The sequence below is a fragment of the Anopheles maculipalpis genome, chromosome X (genome assembly GCF_943734695.1).
Source record: "Anopheles maculipalpis chromosome X, idAnoMacuDA_375_x, whole genome shotgun sequence".
NCBI lineage: Eukaryota > Metazoa > Arthropoda > Insecta > Diptera > Culicidae > Anopheles > Anopheles maculipalpis.
This window is the reverse complement of record NC_064870.1, coordinates 8,757,247-8,774,171: the sequence shown is the minus strand read 5'-3', so window position 1 is coordinate 8,774,171 and position 16,925 is coordinate 8,757,247. Positions and strand designations below refer to the sequence as shown.

The 16,925-nt window shown below is 41.7% G+C and overlaps 1 protein-coding gene across 3 annotated transcripts in view; it reads right to left on the bottom strand.

Moving 5' to 3' along the window:
* LOC126568426 (potassium voltage-gated channel protein Shaker) overlaps positions 1–16,925 on the bottom strand; it is a 416,918-nt gene that overhangs the window by 373,004 nt on the left and 26,989 nt on the right. The gene's annotated exons all lie outside the window — the stretch shown is intronic.

The following is a 16,925-nucleotide window of genomic DNA, read 5'->3' as shown; positions in this document are numbered from 1 at the left end:
GCGCAGTGGCACGTCTTTCGCTTACTGCTCCGCACACTTTCGCGTGCGTTCCACAAGAACAACAAGGATGGGTGCGTGTGCTTGAAGTTTCTTCGATTTTATTTTGACCTATGGGCATTGCAATGCATTTATCTTCAAGAACTTGTCTGATGAAACAGCGTAATTGCATTGCCACGCGCCAAAATGTATGCAAAGCAGCATCAAATCGGGTTGAGGAATATTTCTCAAGCAATTGCTTTACAAGCAACTGCTTCAAAATCACTCCAGAACTATCCCCCGTATGGTGGATCATTAGTAACGTTCGGAAAAAAGCTTAGCGAATTGCATACTTTCCGGCGCATATTTTGCGAACAAAAAACAACAACCCAACACAAAACCCACTTGGGAGAACCCATCGAGCCCCGGGGATGAATTTATTTTTGCAAATTCTCAACGAGCTGTTCCGTCCGTTTTGAGTGGGGTGCAGGAGGGGTTGGGAAGGGGGGGGGGGTTGAAACAAAAAAAAAACAAATGGCACGCGTATTCGCGTCTGTTGCATCGATTCCCGTGAATCCGGGTAAACAATAAACGTCGCGGGCAGCATAAGCGTCCTTACTGCGAGCGAACCTCCAACTCCACTGCCCCCCCCCCCCCTCCCATCCCCCGTTCCACGGTTTTCGTGCGCGGCACGCTACAATAAACAAGCAAACAACAGCATACATCCGATGGAGGAACCATTTATGGCTCTCCAAACCCCATCAAGTGTTCCGATGCTGTTCGCTCTCGATTATTCCGAGTGTACCGTTTCGTTGAACGTTTCTTCGTGCCCTTTCTGGCATTGCGTTTTTTGGCCAGGGAAATGAGCAGTTGTACCGCCTTGCCGAGAGTGTTGCATCGCGACGGAGAGCCATTACAGCAGATCCCGGCGCAACTTCGGAATGGGTTGGGAGGTAGCATCTCGCTTGTGTGTGTGTGTGTGTGGGTGTGTGTGTGTGTGTGTGTGTGATGATCGGCCAAACGGTAGGCCATGGTTGTGTGATGGCAACAGTGGGTCCTCCAGCTCCAACTTCCGGCCCCCGTTACCAAAATCTCTTCCTAACCAGAGTGACAGTTTCCGACGACGACGATTCTCTCACATTCTGACCGCGCGCGCGATCTCCGGTATGCAACTCACGCAAACCCCCGGAAACCGGAGAGCGAAACGGCCAACTATCAACCAACTGCACTGGATGTGGCTAGTGCAGAACGGGACGGAGGGATGGCAGATAGGAAGCCAAGGAGGGCTTTGGGGAGGGGGGGGGGGGAGGGGTCTGTGTTTGCCTTAATAAAAGACGGACACTGGGTCGGCAAGCGTTATTCCAGTGCAGTGTCTCGTACAGTGCGTTTAGTAGTGGTGCAAGTGCAGTCGCTGGTGCGTTTGCTACTTGTCAATGTTTCGGTTGGTTTGGTTGGCTCGGTTAAAGCTCTGGTGTCGTGCAAACTTCGGTAACGTTTGTTTGTTTTCCTTTGCCAAGTTCACCAAGCAGGACCATCGTTTTTGCGCTTCCACTAGCGTTGCAGACCTTGGGGCAGACATCTATCAACTTCTTTACCCTTTTTTTTTAAAGGGGCAGGGTTCACAACAATCAACTAATCGTTACACTTTCACAACAGAATTCGTTGGTGAGGTTTAAGGCAGAAGTATGCTAGCAAATATCGCGTGTAGGATCAGATGTTTTATTTCGCGAGCTTCTGATCTGATCTCGTGTAGTTTACAGCCATAGTCTTCTAGTAGTAGCTAGTACTATTCCTCTCAGTAATTTAACTTCAAAATTACAATTTTCTTCAGAGTCAGTATCAGATATCAGGCTCACGGTGTACTTCTCATCGATCATTTCGCAGGGCTCTAATTCCAACTAGCAAGACCGTATAACAGTGTTTCGATAATCCAGATCGATCGAGTCAAGATCAGACCAACCGAACCACTGAGTAAATTGATAGTGAACAACCAACTATACGACGGTGGATGGAGTAGAGGGGACGGACGGCGACATGCAACACGCTTGATTCAGTCGGTAAGTACCGTGCACCCTTACTTATAGTCTAGTGATGATATCAAACTATTGTACAGTGCAATATCTAGTCCCGAATAGACGAGAATTGTGAGGACCTCTGAGATAGGAAAGAACATGTGAGGATGTGTAATTATGACTTCCAATGTAGTTGGCTGTCGTAGGAATCTGAACGTATTGCACGTTGCAATATAAATTAGACAGTCCTAGCAACGCTAACCTCAAACAAGGCGCAAGGTCGTCCCAAGCTCGCGTTCTAGCTACAGGCTCTAGCCGAATAGCCGAATAGCTAATTGTAATGGTGTCGATTTGGGCAGCAGATCAGCTTTAATTACGATTGTCGTCAAATTTGGCACCAATTTTGTAGTCCAAACTCATCGACTCGGTACGATGTAAGATATGCACCTGTGTCCTGTGTTCTGCACAAAGATAGGACACAGATCTCCTACAACGAACAGACCACCGGATGCATTTGTCCGGTCGGCTGCTTTTTCTCTCTCTTTCCTATCTTCCTGCTTGTAACCTATAAACCACCGTTAGAAATTTGTGTTTTATGCTGCCATTGCTGAAGTACAAGAGCAGACATTGCGTCTTCGGCCGTTTGTCGACCCCATCCGGGATGGATTCCTTCCGGGACGGTTTTAGGGGTTGATGGATGCCTAGCAGAAAGCATTTTAATGTAATTTTCCACCGTGTTGCATTATGGCGTAGCCGTTAAGAGTTCTGGTGCGTTCTTTCCCGTAACCAGTGCGACATACACCGTCGAGCCGACCAACCAGCAAAGGTCTAAGGCTATTTCTGTCCAAGTTCAATTACTTAGCCCCATCCGTTTGATGAGGATGCGGTTTTGCGGTGTCGCTTTTTAATCGGACACTTTGTTGATGGATTGTTGCTGTGGAACACGCGACACGATGATGTGTGATGTGTGTCATGCTTTATCATTGGTGGAGAATTCCAGCTAAATCTGTGCTGCTTGTTGTACCGTTTATTGGCCCACTCGTTTATCTCAGGTGGTGATCTCGTGTCAACAGGTAATTTTGCTGGATTTCTCTGCGTGGCGTTGTTTGTGTGTGTGTGCGTTTTTTTTCTCGTTTGTGTTTGATGCTTCCAAAGCGAACACTTGCTAATTGCTCGAGCATGCTTGCATCTGTAATCAATTGTAATTGAATAGATTAAAAGCCTCACAATAGGCGTGTAAGCGTAATTCTGTGAATAAGATGCATTATTTTTAGCTACCTTTGTTAATTAATGTGCAGTAATTATCTGTTGAAATAATGCACGTACACATCAAAGAATATCTGAAGACAATCTGTTCTAGAAACTAAAAAGAAAAATCAACTTTAATTGTTAATTGATAAATATTAATTTACCAAAATATAAAAGATTAAAAAATATAATTACACTCAAATAATTGAAAAAATGCTATAGGTGAGTATACACGTGTTTGCTATCTGTTGAATAAATATTTTTACTTCGTTATTATCAATAACACAGTTGATAACAGCGATTGTTCAGGTGAATATGATGAAATTGAGATTCATTTTATAACAGAACAAACAAAGCATCCATTAAAAACTTGGTTCAAATTTATTGTCCACATCAGAACGCCCGCAAGTATGCAATCATAATTTCAAAAACCAATTTTTGCTAATGATGCGCGAAGGTTTATGGAGACAAAAACACGCCTTTCGGCCCGAGGCCAGAGCCGAATGTTTCCATTACCACGTTCATTGATTGAAAATGGATTGCTTACAGGAAACGGCGGTGAATATGTGACCTGCAGTTTTATATGAAATAAAGAATTTAACAAGAACATTTGATTTATTTTATAAATTTAGTTATTTTAATTGTGTATTCAATACTTTAAGAGAACCGCTAAGAATACAAAAAAGTGTGTTCTTCAGTGTAATGCAAAGCATTCTTTCCATGTGAATCCATTAGTAGTTTTATACTAACTGAATCATCTTAATACTCAAGCAATCTTTGATAAAACGATTAATATTTAAAAAAAAAATTTACGATTTGCTTTACTTGCTCCATTCAATGATTATTACAGAACTATCCGCAATATCCGATCCATTTGGACCATCACAAATACATTTATTGAAATTGTCTGCTAGACAAAAGCATAACTTAATTCAACCATGTCTTTTCGGTTTTCTATCGTATTGCAATTGTTTTATTCACTCAATTTGGTTGATTGCTCGATTATGGTGAGTTTGTGGATGGAAAACAAGATGTGTAAAATTGTGCAGATATATAAGTGTTTTGATGTTTGTTGGTCGAAAGAAATGTTACAATTCAAACAGAAATTGAGATGAAGAACGAATAAAAAATTGTATCAAACATTTCTGTCACATTTTTTAACGTAACAATTTTTAATAATCAATGGTAGCAAATGTACTAATGAAAGCCATGTTTATTTCAGTTTTAATATCTAAAGTCAAATTTTGAGTTGATTTTTACACAAAAAGCCAACGCGACGAATATTTCAGTATGTTTTCCGCTCATGAATAGGATGCAGTTTTATGTATGGAAGCTGCATAAAACAAAGACACATTTCGCTTCAATTTCATAGTGAAAATAATACTTTTTTAAAAGTTTTCCGTTCGTTTTATAATGATTTCTGCAAATTTTTGCACCATCTGTCATTCAATCAGAAGATATCATTTTACATACTGTCGGTCAAAGCGGGCTGCTTTTTAGTTCATTTCAATGGGGATAAAAATGCGTATACTTACGCATACGGAGAGACGGAGAGAGGGCAGCCCTTTTTGTTTTGATTTGCTTTTTAAAATGTTGTGGTTTGTGTAGCCTGAAGGTATGCAATCATTCATAATGGGTTATTATTTTCACCGAATGCACACGCACAAGCGGGGCTTAGAGTTGTGGGAAGGGCAGAGGGAGGGGAAGGGGTAAAGAGAAAAGATTTTAAGTTTTCAATCGCCCTGCGAAATTGATGACCATCAGTAAAACAATTCGGATGCCGTGTGATATGTGATTGATTGATTTACTAATTAAATTGCATTTTAGCAGATGGAACGCCTCCATCCTTTTAGGTAACAATAGTTGTTGGTGGTTGTTTTGAGCTGTTAAAAATAAAATTCTAGTCTACTAAAGTCGAGTCAGGTATACATTTCTAAGCAAAATGGAAATAAATTCTTTCAACAAGCTAATTGGAATAAAATCCTGTAGGAGTAGGTTCCCCATTCTTATGTCCAGGCATAGGCAGATGATAATAACGTAACAGAAACAATTCTCCAGCACTCCTGTCGAACGTCAAATGTACATATGAGCACGGTTTTCTCGATGCTAATTAGCGAAGAGTTTGCAAAAGGTCAAACGCAAGAACAATCGGTTTCCATTTTTAATTTCAACGCCTTGCACGCTGGCCGTGCGTTCGTAAGTTAGATCCAGGCAAACAGTGTGGCCCAGGCATCTGTCACCCGATGCATTGTCTTGCGGCTTGTGGATGCTTTATGTCAAGACTCTGTCCTGGGGTTTGTTAAAAAAGTTAAAACTGTAGCGCACTGATAACATCATTATTGTGATCTGTGCTCAACGAAACATTCGAAGCCTTCCCAGGAATTGTCTCCGTTGTGACAAAAGAAGGTGGAGTTGAAAAAGCGAAAATAAAACGCCTTCATCCGCCTGCTTGAAATTGATACAAAGCACCGGTGATCCTGTGCAGATCTACCGAGGGCCAGCGTAGCGCGCCTGGGCAGACTGTTTTTACCTTGTGTGATTCCCGGAATTTCTGTGCGAGTTGTTTGCAGAGTGCGTCCTAACGAGCTGAGCTGTGCCAGAACTCAAGCTCGTGTGCGCAACTTGTCGTACAGCTGGGCAGCCTTTGTTGTTGTTTGTTTTGTTGTAACGCATTACGCGCTTCAATTTCTCAATTGCATTTGAGCATGCATCCATCAGGACGGCTTTTCGGGTGCAGTCTCTTGTTCTTAAGATGCGATCTCCGGTAACGTTCCAGAGGGCGCTGCGTGTGATTGTTTTTTTTGTTTTGTTCTTTGGGCAAGCAATGCATATTTTTAGACGCTCCGTTCAGGCATCGCTTCGCAGTCCTGAAAGTTGGCTGAGCGAAGCTGTCCTTGGTACTTGCGTGGTAACGAAAGCGGGTGGTACACAGGAGGGAGGTGCATGAGCGAGGGCCTGTCATTGATGCTCACATCATCAGCTCGTTCCCGGTTACAGCACAGGGGTGGTCGTTTTTATTTTTTTTTATTGCGATGCATCTGTTTTTCACATCCAATTCGATGAGCGATAAGTGACTTGATCGAGCCGATCCGGATAGTGAACCTAATGGAAAAGTACGGGCATCCGTGACAGGCAACGTCGACGCGGATGCTTCCCGCCCACCGCTTTATGCGCAATACGCAATACTAAAAACGGAACAGCAAATGGCCACTCGATTGGATGAGATATAAATAGGAAAAAAAATGCAACTGTTTCCAGTGTCGCCAGCCGTCGCTGCCTTGGTGGACAATTAGTTTTAGCGTGAATGATGGATCCGGTTTCGCCCAAGCAACCAGATAGCATTAATGGATTGATGAAGCATGACTGCTTCCTCCAATCGGCCCGAATGACCATATGTGTGTGTGTGTGTGTGTGCGGGGAATAACGACAACAAAAAATGGCAGTAAAAGTTTTCAATCCAATTTTCTTTCCCATTGACGGATGGTTTTGTGCAGGGGTTTTGGGTTTTCCCGAAAATCCATTTTTCCACTGGCAGCACAACTCGACCGGGCCCGGTTCGTGGGCGTTATGCGCTTTGCATTTTTCATGGTCAATGTCACTCAATTAAAATGAGCCAGAATTTAAACAATCCCGTATGCAACATCGCACTAGGTGCGTTTCTTACACAATTGCCCAGTAATCGAGTGTGCGATTTTTCTTCACGAAGGTTTTGACGCGTTTGACAGGCTGCAGCTGTCATGCATATGAGTGGATAATTGATTTCGGTTTTACATCTGTCCGAAATGCACTGCTGGGAGCTGTGTGTGAGACTTTAACATAATTTTGTGAATTTATAATGCTTGAAAGGAAGAAAGAATGGGATGTGGTTCAATTTTTGATATAATTTCTGAATAATATAAAGTGATTGAAAAAATTCATTTGAATGTGAATATTACTTGCAGAAAATTATAAACAATCTGCGTAATGTAGCACAAACAAAATAAAGTCCTTATCTATCGGCTTTTAAATGTTCACTCCTAACAATCCTGATCAATCGGAAATAAATTTGTTTTTGGTGCAATATTAGTGAGATTTTTGTAAGGCTTGGCTGGTCTTACAAAATTATAAGACCATCATTATATGCACTACTGGCACATATTACACTGGATGAGCTAGTAATGGTAATTTGAAGTCTTCGTCAGTATATAATATCATAATAGAAGAATTAGAACTCGAAAATCATGAAAAGATTGACGAAGGTTCTCGTAATTTTGATTAAAATAATATTTAGTGTAATTTAGAAGTAGAAGTCTAGCTAACTCCTAAAATAAATTTAGGTTTTAGGTTTGCTATGAACATCGAATAATTCTTCTTATTTAATCGTTCATCGTTCTTTGTTCAACAAATGATTGTTTTTTAACCAGAAAACGGCAAATAGTTATTTCTTTACCTTTATTACGCGCCTAATTTTAGGCAACCCGCAACACACAATCAGTATAATCAAGCACAATACGTATGTAGAGCCCGATTGAACAGTAGAATAGATCTGAATATATTTATTATACAAAGTGTAGTTCCATAATTAAAATAAAATACTGCATTGAAACATCGAGAGTCGTTCAAAGATGATCCCAGAGCACTAGGACGCTGGTCCGCAAGCAGAAGCGTGATACTTTTAAAATGGAACACTTGAACAGGCGCAATCCTGCTCGTGGCCACGCTCTTGTGGTTTGTTTAGCTAGATCCGATCACCTACCCACGACGCTAGGGTATTAGCGGCTCATTAACGCGATATGATGTGCGGCAGCGGTGTACATTTCTTCTCGCACTCAATCAATTCATTCGTACACAAGATTGATTGCTCTTTGGTCCACGATACTGCGGCTGATTGTAGAAACGTGCTGGACAAAGGATGGTAGAAAATGAGAAAGAGGAACTGCACCGTTCAGGTGTGTGAGCCGGTGCTGGAGATGGCGGACACGCCACTTCTGCTGGCTAATGGATTCGCATGAAATCGGAACCACTTGTAGAACGCAAATAGAGAATGCAACTGAGTAAACTTTCTTTCCTCGCACTCACTGTGCCATTCGAAAGCTTCGCCTGCCAGGGTGGGTGCTCCACAAATGTTGACTAGGTGCGGGAAGTGGTTGTGTGTGTGTGTGTGTGGACCGTAACGCCCGGTGGAGGCTTTTGCTGCTGATGGCGTGTGTACCAAAACGGCAAGGACCTCCCGTCCGGGTGCGTCCAGTTTTAATGGTGTCCCGGCACGCCACAAGGCGAAGAACACGAATGCCCTCGGCATCGCAAATCTGCGCAGACAAAATCGAATCGCTGCAGTTTGCCGAGGATAGAGAGAGAGAGAGAGGGCGGGAAAGAAGTGGAAGAAAATGGTGGATTCCACTGCTGTGTGCACAACTAACGGGTTGCGTGTGTTTTGTTTTGCCGGATCCATTTTCCATCCCCCGGGGGAGGACAGTTTGCCGTGAATCAATATTAAATCGGTGTCCGATTCGTTGATTGTGCTGTGTGCGCCTGATGTGATATCTTAATGGTCCGTGCAGAGCTTTGTGGCCAGATCTAAATGCTTCGCGCGGGCACACACACACACACACGCAGACTCAACGTCGAGGAGGTCGTCACACGTCTTCCGCCACCATCATCGGTGATGATGCATCGGTGAGACACAAACACACCGGTTGGCAAACGGCTGCATCCGGAAGACGAAGGCGCCGGAAATTGCTTTACATGCGACATTTCTGCATCACCACTTTGCAAAAAAAAAAGAAAACCCTCACCTCGTGCTCTCCTCGTTTGTGTGCTACCCGTTTTCTGCTTTAATTGTTTTATCCCGCCACCCAGTGCCCGAGTTCCGGGGAAGCGGGAAGGGGACTTTGCTCTCGGAGTGATATTCTTAGGCTTATGGGGGAGACCTTTGCTGCTATTAGAACGACACCGAGGTGCGCGCATATAGCGTTCTACACACACACACACACACAGCGGAGCATTCCACATCAAATGCTTCGGCACGAGCTCTCCTACCGCCATGGGCAGCAGGAAATGAGCAGCGAATGCAGGAAGTGTTTGGCGAATAGGAGGATCGCTTCGTACGCCATTTATCAGGTTCCAGGCTTTTTTTTTCTGATGCGTCTTTAGGTGGAGTTTGGGAAAGGGAGGACCAATTAAAACGGTGGACATTTGCAAATACGGTTGGACCTGTTTTTTTTTCTTACCGCCTTACTATAGCGCCTGAAGTTCTTGAAGATGTAACTCTTATTTGACCATGATTATGATGTTAGTTTCTGCTGAATTGGGTAAGCTTTGTTCATTTGATAAACTAAGTTTGAAGGTGGTTTTCCTTTGCTCTTGAGCACACATAGTTCTAGAGGTCTTCATAGAGCATCCTTGTTAGGAGATTGGCCTCCTGGCTTGGCTTAGTGAAGCTCGAAGCTCCAGCACACATGATATCCCAGACGTCCTGACGAGCATCAAACTTCTCTAGCGAGGATTGACTATCCAATAATGTGGGATCAATGAGTTTCGTAAGACATGGAGGAGTAGAAGAAGAAGATCTAGCGATTTTCGTAGAGAAATTCGAACTTTGAGGGGTTTGAGGGGTATGGTAAGACACATACAATTTTAGAGATCCAAAGAGGATATGCAAGTCTTTCAAATATCTGATAGAACATCTGGGTGGTTCACCAGAAAGCTTTGAAAAATCTGACAGCACACACCAATTTGTATATGATTTAAAAGGAAAAGTAGGTAAAGACGACCACTGTGGAAAAGTTGGACACAGTAGAATTTGTTCCATTTTGCTTTTGTTGTCAGTTTTTAGTAAACAGGAAGGAATTGTGATCTATTTTTTATGATAAAAATAGCAGCTCCAAAGAATGAAGTACCTATGCCATCGCTGTTGAGGCACCTCAAGAATCGCAACATTTGGCCACGATTTGGACTTTTTGCTTTTGTTTTCAATAAATAGCAAGAAGAGGAGGTGATGCATTTTTTTTTACTTAGAAAAGAAATTCTACAGGATTTCAAAGATCGATGGTGGAAAACTGGCGGAAAAGTTTTGCTGCAGAACTCTTCTAATAATAAAAATAATAAAAGAAACTCTTAGTTTATGAAATTGGATTTGAAGAACATTACATTCGTCGTATTACTTTGGTTGTTAAACTATCAAAGAATGTTTCGATGTACTTGAATTAGGGTTCCAAACCAATTTTTAGGAAATATTCATAACAATTCAAACTTTGATTTTGCTTTGCTTTCATTGTTTACTGTGTATGATAGAAGTATTCATTGACAGTTTCCTACAAATTTTCAAAAATTCTTTTTTTTTTGTAATTTAACATTCATCTAGTCATTAGAACCTCACAGCGCACTTCTACTGAAGAGCTCAGAAAACAAGCTTCAAAGCTCATTAAAATATCAATAAATACGACAGGACTGATAAGGCAGGACCAGAACGTGTGTGAAAGGAAGTAAAAATTTCAAAAGCTGATGCGTTAATTAATTAGTAGATAACCAGGGGGAAGTGCAAACTTGTTTATCGAAGAAAATATGCTACAAAATACATATGATGAGTGGGGGTCCAAGAAAACGGAAGGAAGAGGTGTTCCTTTCGCGAGACGTGACCCTTAAATCATTTCCGGTTGGAACGCTTACAATTAGGTTAGGCACCGAAAGGGTCACAAATTTTAAGTGTCATTGCGTGTTGTGTTTGCGTCGGTATGGGGTGGAGGTGGACTCTGAAGATTGTTGAGATAAAAATCTCGCCTAATGTCGATTCAGCTCGCGCGCCTCCACGAGAGTCTGGTATGGGCAGGCTACGGGAGAGTTGTAGATATGGCGCCTATGGTCGATTATTCATAGATTTTGCATACGGTTCGAATGACTCCGCGATTGTGTGAAGCTTCGGTGCTTGCCCTCCAGCGTCGGTAGACCTTCAGCCTGCGCCAGTAAGTCAGCCAGAGGGTGGTTTCAATTCTGTCTGGGCTTGCCGCTTCGGGGGGATGAGAGTGTAAACCTCCGATCTGGTTTCACTGGCTGCACTGGTGGATGCCTTCCAACCGTTATGTGTAGGTAGGTAGTGCTCATCGTTACCGGGAGTTAGCGAAGCTCGTTAGTGAAACTTCTCGATGCATCATCGTTATCGATTCAGTATCGTGTCGGTTTAGCGCGAGTTTTGCGTTTTATGTGAAGCGCACTGTTTTGATGATTTTGTTTGTTTTTTTTCCAGCTCGCTGGGTTAGTTAAGGCAAATCCATGGGACACGGTGCACAGAAGTTTGTTTTTCCCCTTTTGCTGTATTTTCACAATCGCAAATGTTTATTGTTCATAATTTTATCCGAAGCAGCAGTGACCTTCATGCTTTTACCGGGATTGCGATTGGATGCATATTCGCCACTGTATCTTCCTTGCCTGCTCCGTTTTGCCTGGCCGCAGCAGACGACTTGTTGCTGCCGGTGACATTCAGGATGAGCGGCAGTTCAGGGAAGTTTGGACTTATCGCAGCACGATAATGCACAGCTCGATTTCTATTGTGTTCGGCTGTATCGGATACTTGGAATAGAGTCAATGCTTTTTAAACTTTGAAATTAGCAATTTTTCTGATGAGCACGTGAAAGTTTAGCAGAGTGAGAGCAGTGCAGCGGTTCAGTTTATTCTATAATGCATACTTGAATGGAATTGGTATCAATAAAAGAATATAAAAATGGACATAGGTTTGATTTTAAATATTGTTTCGTGCTTGGTCTCAAACGATTCATGCACCAAACTTTAGAATCAAACCATTTACATAGTTAGGGAGTAAAAATAGATTTTTCAAGATGCTCCTGCAGGACTGTGGGGCAGTGCACAGCGGGATGGTAGTAGCAAAACATTTAAAAAAAATCATTAAAGATAAAAACGAAATTAGTTCATTGTTTTTCGAAATAGTGGATTAAAAATATTTTTTTAAATTTGCATTTAAACACGCTGAAAATATTTAAATTTTTTTATATTTTTATTTAGAATATTTTAAATGTTACAAAGCAAAGCAAAGCAAAGCTGGTACCAGGTACTGGGCGCCTCCATTAGGCTAGATACTAGGCACCTCCACCAGGACAGCAACTAGGCGTCTCCATCATACTTTTTTAGACAAAATCGAAAATAATTTTTTTTTAATATTTTTTACGATTTACAATGACTTTTAATCCAACGTGTAGTAGCGTATTTTTTAATTAGATATAATTCAAATCACAGTTGATTCAAGGTAGGCATGATAATGCAGACAATTAAAAAACATTGTCCAACTTTTTAAACGAAAAAAAAAATTTTTTCTACCGCAGTTATTCATAAAACTTTATGATGAAGCTTAACTAAAACCGCATCATTATCATTACAAACACTTTTAATTGATCGGCAAACTTGTGTGGAAAAAAAAACCCAATCAACCAACCATCCGTACGTAGGAAGAGCAAAATGATAATACAAAAAATGCTTCATTAAAATAAATATCGAATGCAGTTCTTAGTAATGCTCAGTATGAACAAAATGGAAACTTTTTGGTTGCTATGTTAAGCTCGCTTCGCTTGTTAAGCTATCATCGTTCACTGTAGATGCGGTAGATGCGTTCGATTAATTAATGTCTTCACAATAAAGTGAACATATCGGATCATTGCAAACACTGGTTTACATACAATTTCACTGAAGGTGATGGTTTGAGGGGAGGCACATTTGCCTGGGCGAGTGAATGGGTTTGCTGCACGATTCACACTTTTTTTTGTGAGAGCAGAAGCGTTAATGATGTAAAACAAATCGTATTTTTAATATTCTGGTGCATTGCAGAAAAAGATGGCACAGGTTTAAGTTACACATTTTTCTAACGAATCAAAGGGAGTTTTAAAATTTATACTGGCGAGGAAGTTTGATGAGTAGTGTTTAAAAATTACACTTACTTATAAATTGTTTTGGAGGTTTTTTTTTAAATTTATGTCTTTTGCTACTGTCAAAATTTTGCTTCAAAATCAGCAGGACGTTTTGACACAGTTGCTCTCATTCACCAGAAAACAGATTATGATTGACTGACAGATTGCAATTGAATTGGTGGGATACTTGTTTCGGTTCGTTGTTAAAATCGAATTTTAAAATCAATGTGCCGTGTACTAAAAAAAAAGAGTAGATCAGATAAGAATAGACACTAATTGGTATTTTTGAAATTATATTACAGTATTATATTATTCAATTCATGGTGCGCCGCAAGGGTTCTACAACATTAATTATTCTTCAAATTTAGCTTGAGTATTGAAATTTTGAGCCCCAGTTTAGAAATTTTTGTCTTTATATTATTAATAGAAGAGCAGTTGTCGTACAAAATGTAACTACAAATACCAATTTTCTACTCAAAGCATACAAAAATTTACTCAAACAAATGTTGCACCCCTGCACTCCAAAGATTCTATTCCAATGCAAAAGCTCCCGTTCCGAGAAGCGGTAAAATGTTCATTTTCGTGAAGTATAATTTGTGCTGCTCGTTACAAAGAAGGATACAACATGGGTTGTTTAGATAGGAACGGCTCGCTGTAATTGGTAAAGCCAATGTAAACGAAAAACAAAACTATAGAAAGCAGACTGTTCACCCCTTTAAACTCTTCTTACGATTTTTCGCCCTTCGTTTCAATCCTGCCTATATGTTTACCCACTACGTAGTAGTAGTTTACGATTTATTATCGCTGCTTGAACGATTAAACGCTTCGCTCGTGTCACACAGTTTTGGTTCCGGGGTTGTTTTTTTTTTTATTCTCGTGCTCTGTGGCACGCCGTTACACGATCGTTTCGTTGTTGGTTGGTTTGCCAGACATCACCTTCCTTACTCTGTTTCCCTTTCTCATGGCTTTTCCCATGGCTTTCTAGCGCACATTACCTAACTCGGACCTGTACGGGCCTGGTTACAGGAGTTTTGCAAGAGAGAAAAAGAAGGAGAAGAAAAAAATACAAAGAATAAGCTGAATCCATAACACCGTGCCCGTGGGGTAATGGAAACATGAATATTTTACTACGAACAATTTTGTTTGGCTGTACATCGGTGCTGCTCTGGACGATGGATAGCTTCGGTTAGGGGTTTGACATGCAAGATGGTGGTCGTTCTGATTTTTGTGCCTTACAAACGGACGGGGAATGGTACTGGCAAGCGTTGGATTGATGTAGTAGAGGCTGAGAAAGGAGTATGAATAACAGGGTAATAGAGGGATGAAGCTAGGAAGCAAGAGAGCTTTTAGTTTTCGCAACAAATTGTATTTTGGTGGTTTTAATAATTATTGTTAGGGCCAATGTTATGTTGAAGGGAACAATCAATAATGATTTTTTGAATCTCTTAAGTGTTCTAACCTTTATTTTTAATTGGAAGTGTTCATTTTCGATTCTGGCGAAGAATTTTGTATTTTGTATGCTTCAAAAACATAAATTGACATTTAACGCCTGGCAGTATGCAATTGTTAAATCCGTATATTTTGAGGGTGTTAAAAAATAGCATTACTATCTTGTTTGCAACCTTTCTTGGTCAAGTTTCTTGGAAATATCTTTCTTCTTCTAAAATGACTTAAAATTGCATACTTGAAGGCCACTTCAAGGCGAAGCAAATGCCACAAAAATTTAATCAATTCCCGTTAACTTAATTACACTTTCACAATATTTATAGCATTGTTTACGTACTGCGGCTAACAGAGAAGCAACATTTTAGTAATTTATCTTACGGACGAAGGGTGTTTTTTTTCTTCTTCGAACCTCGAGGTCTAATGTGCGATGTTTGCAATTTATGTATAAGTATATATAGAACCAATCGATTTCATTACCAGCCAGTTTCAAATGGCACCCATAAAAGGTTATGATTTGTACCGTTGCTACGGACAGGAAAAGCAATGACATAAAGAACCCCCCCCCCCCCCCCCCCCCCGGGCATGGACGTTTGGGTTGCAATTGGATGCCAGGATCAGCTGCACCGTCCCGAGTGGATGGGGCTAAGTATAGATTTTAATCGTTTGAAATCATCGCCTCGCACCGCACAACTGGCGGGTTAATTTTTGAGGCGTCCAATTTTATCCTCCTCGGCATCGGTTTGTTTTATAATATTTTTCCTTCCGCAACTCCGCCTGCTAAAAAGGATGGATGAAGTGTTATGGATCTAAGTTATGTACCGCTTTGCGAAATTGCTGCAGAAAGATGTCTTGCGGTTAAGCGTTCTTAGATTGCAGGGAAATATTTACACCGCAAACACAATCTTGACGAAAATGACGCAAGGCGTTTCGATGGAGAAAGTCATTTTCAAAGCCAGCCATAATCTACGATCGGTCAGTGTTGGAGCTTCCTCATGCATCGTAAGTTGAAAATTGTGAAAGCTCTCGCGAATTTGTGGTGTGCAAATTCTAAATCAGCCGACCGAAAAACCTTCAAGGTGATGTTCACAGCAAATTCCTTGCCCGCAGTGCAGCTTGTGCTGGTTTTGGCTAGTTTTAAGCAAGGGTGGCCAGTGATTTATTTATTTCATTTGCTAATAACAGCTGCAGTAAGAGAGTGGGAGTCAGAGAGGGTTAAACCTGTCAACATTTGTGGCTTACTGGCATACCTGCAATATATCCGAGAGCTACCTTTAGTATATTTAGTATACCTTTTAGTGCGCCTAGTCGCGAAAGAAAGCTATCAAGAAAATGATTTGTCCTTACTGATGTGTAGAACGTGGAAATTCCAACACCCAAACTGTCTATTCACATCCTAATCTTCGCTTTCCTGTCTCTTTGTATCACCTTGCCGGACAACCTGCTGGACACATCTTGACGGCTTCCATACGGCCCTGCCCATCCGTCCCTAAACACTCCAGTCTAGATACATGAGGGGGTGACATCGAGATGGGCCAGGGGCTCGAACCGTCAACTGCAGATCTCTTTCTGTTCTCCCGGTCGCAGCCCCCCCAGCTTCCGTCTCGTACCGATTTCTTCGAGCGATCGAAGAAGCAAGCGCATACTAGGGACAGCAACAGTAGCAGCGGCGAAGGAAGAAGTGGCAGTGTTGCGAGTGACCGTAACGAACCGCACGGCGTACGGTTTGCGTTGACTGGATGCAGCAATAGCGGCTGTCTTGTCGGAACTTGTACACAGTCCGGTGCAGCTGTCCATCAAGCACAGCGACGGTGGCCCCCGTTACTAACGTACCACTACATTACCAACTACTTGCAGCAGTGCATCAGCGCGATTGGCGTACGGTGGATGTCATTCGTTTGACGTATTCTTCAAACTTTCATGGTGAGTGTTGGTGCCCGGATGCCCGGTTCAACCCGAAGCAATGGAATGAATAATTACAAGCCGCACCTCATTATTCTCATTGTTGACTAGATGATTGTTCCATTCTTGCCTTCTCGTACAGAGTTTTCAACTAACACACACAAACGATGGAGTTTGGCTAGGAACGCCGTCAGTGATCAGCAGTAGCTAAGGTGTAAAAATCTTGTTCCGGATTGGGAGTGCAGGCAAATGTAGTAGTAAATACGCACATACTGAACACAACAAAACACACGGGTGATCAAACTCCAAAGTAAAATAATCACAAGCAGCAGCAGGAAGAAACTGAAGACGACCATCACAGACGTATTCACACCCAATTTCCCAGATAGAAACCAAAAACACATCAGACAACGGTACCGTCTGGACGGATATTCCGACAATACCATCATCTATC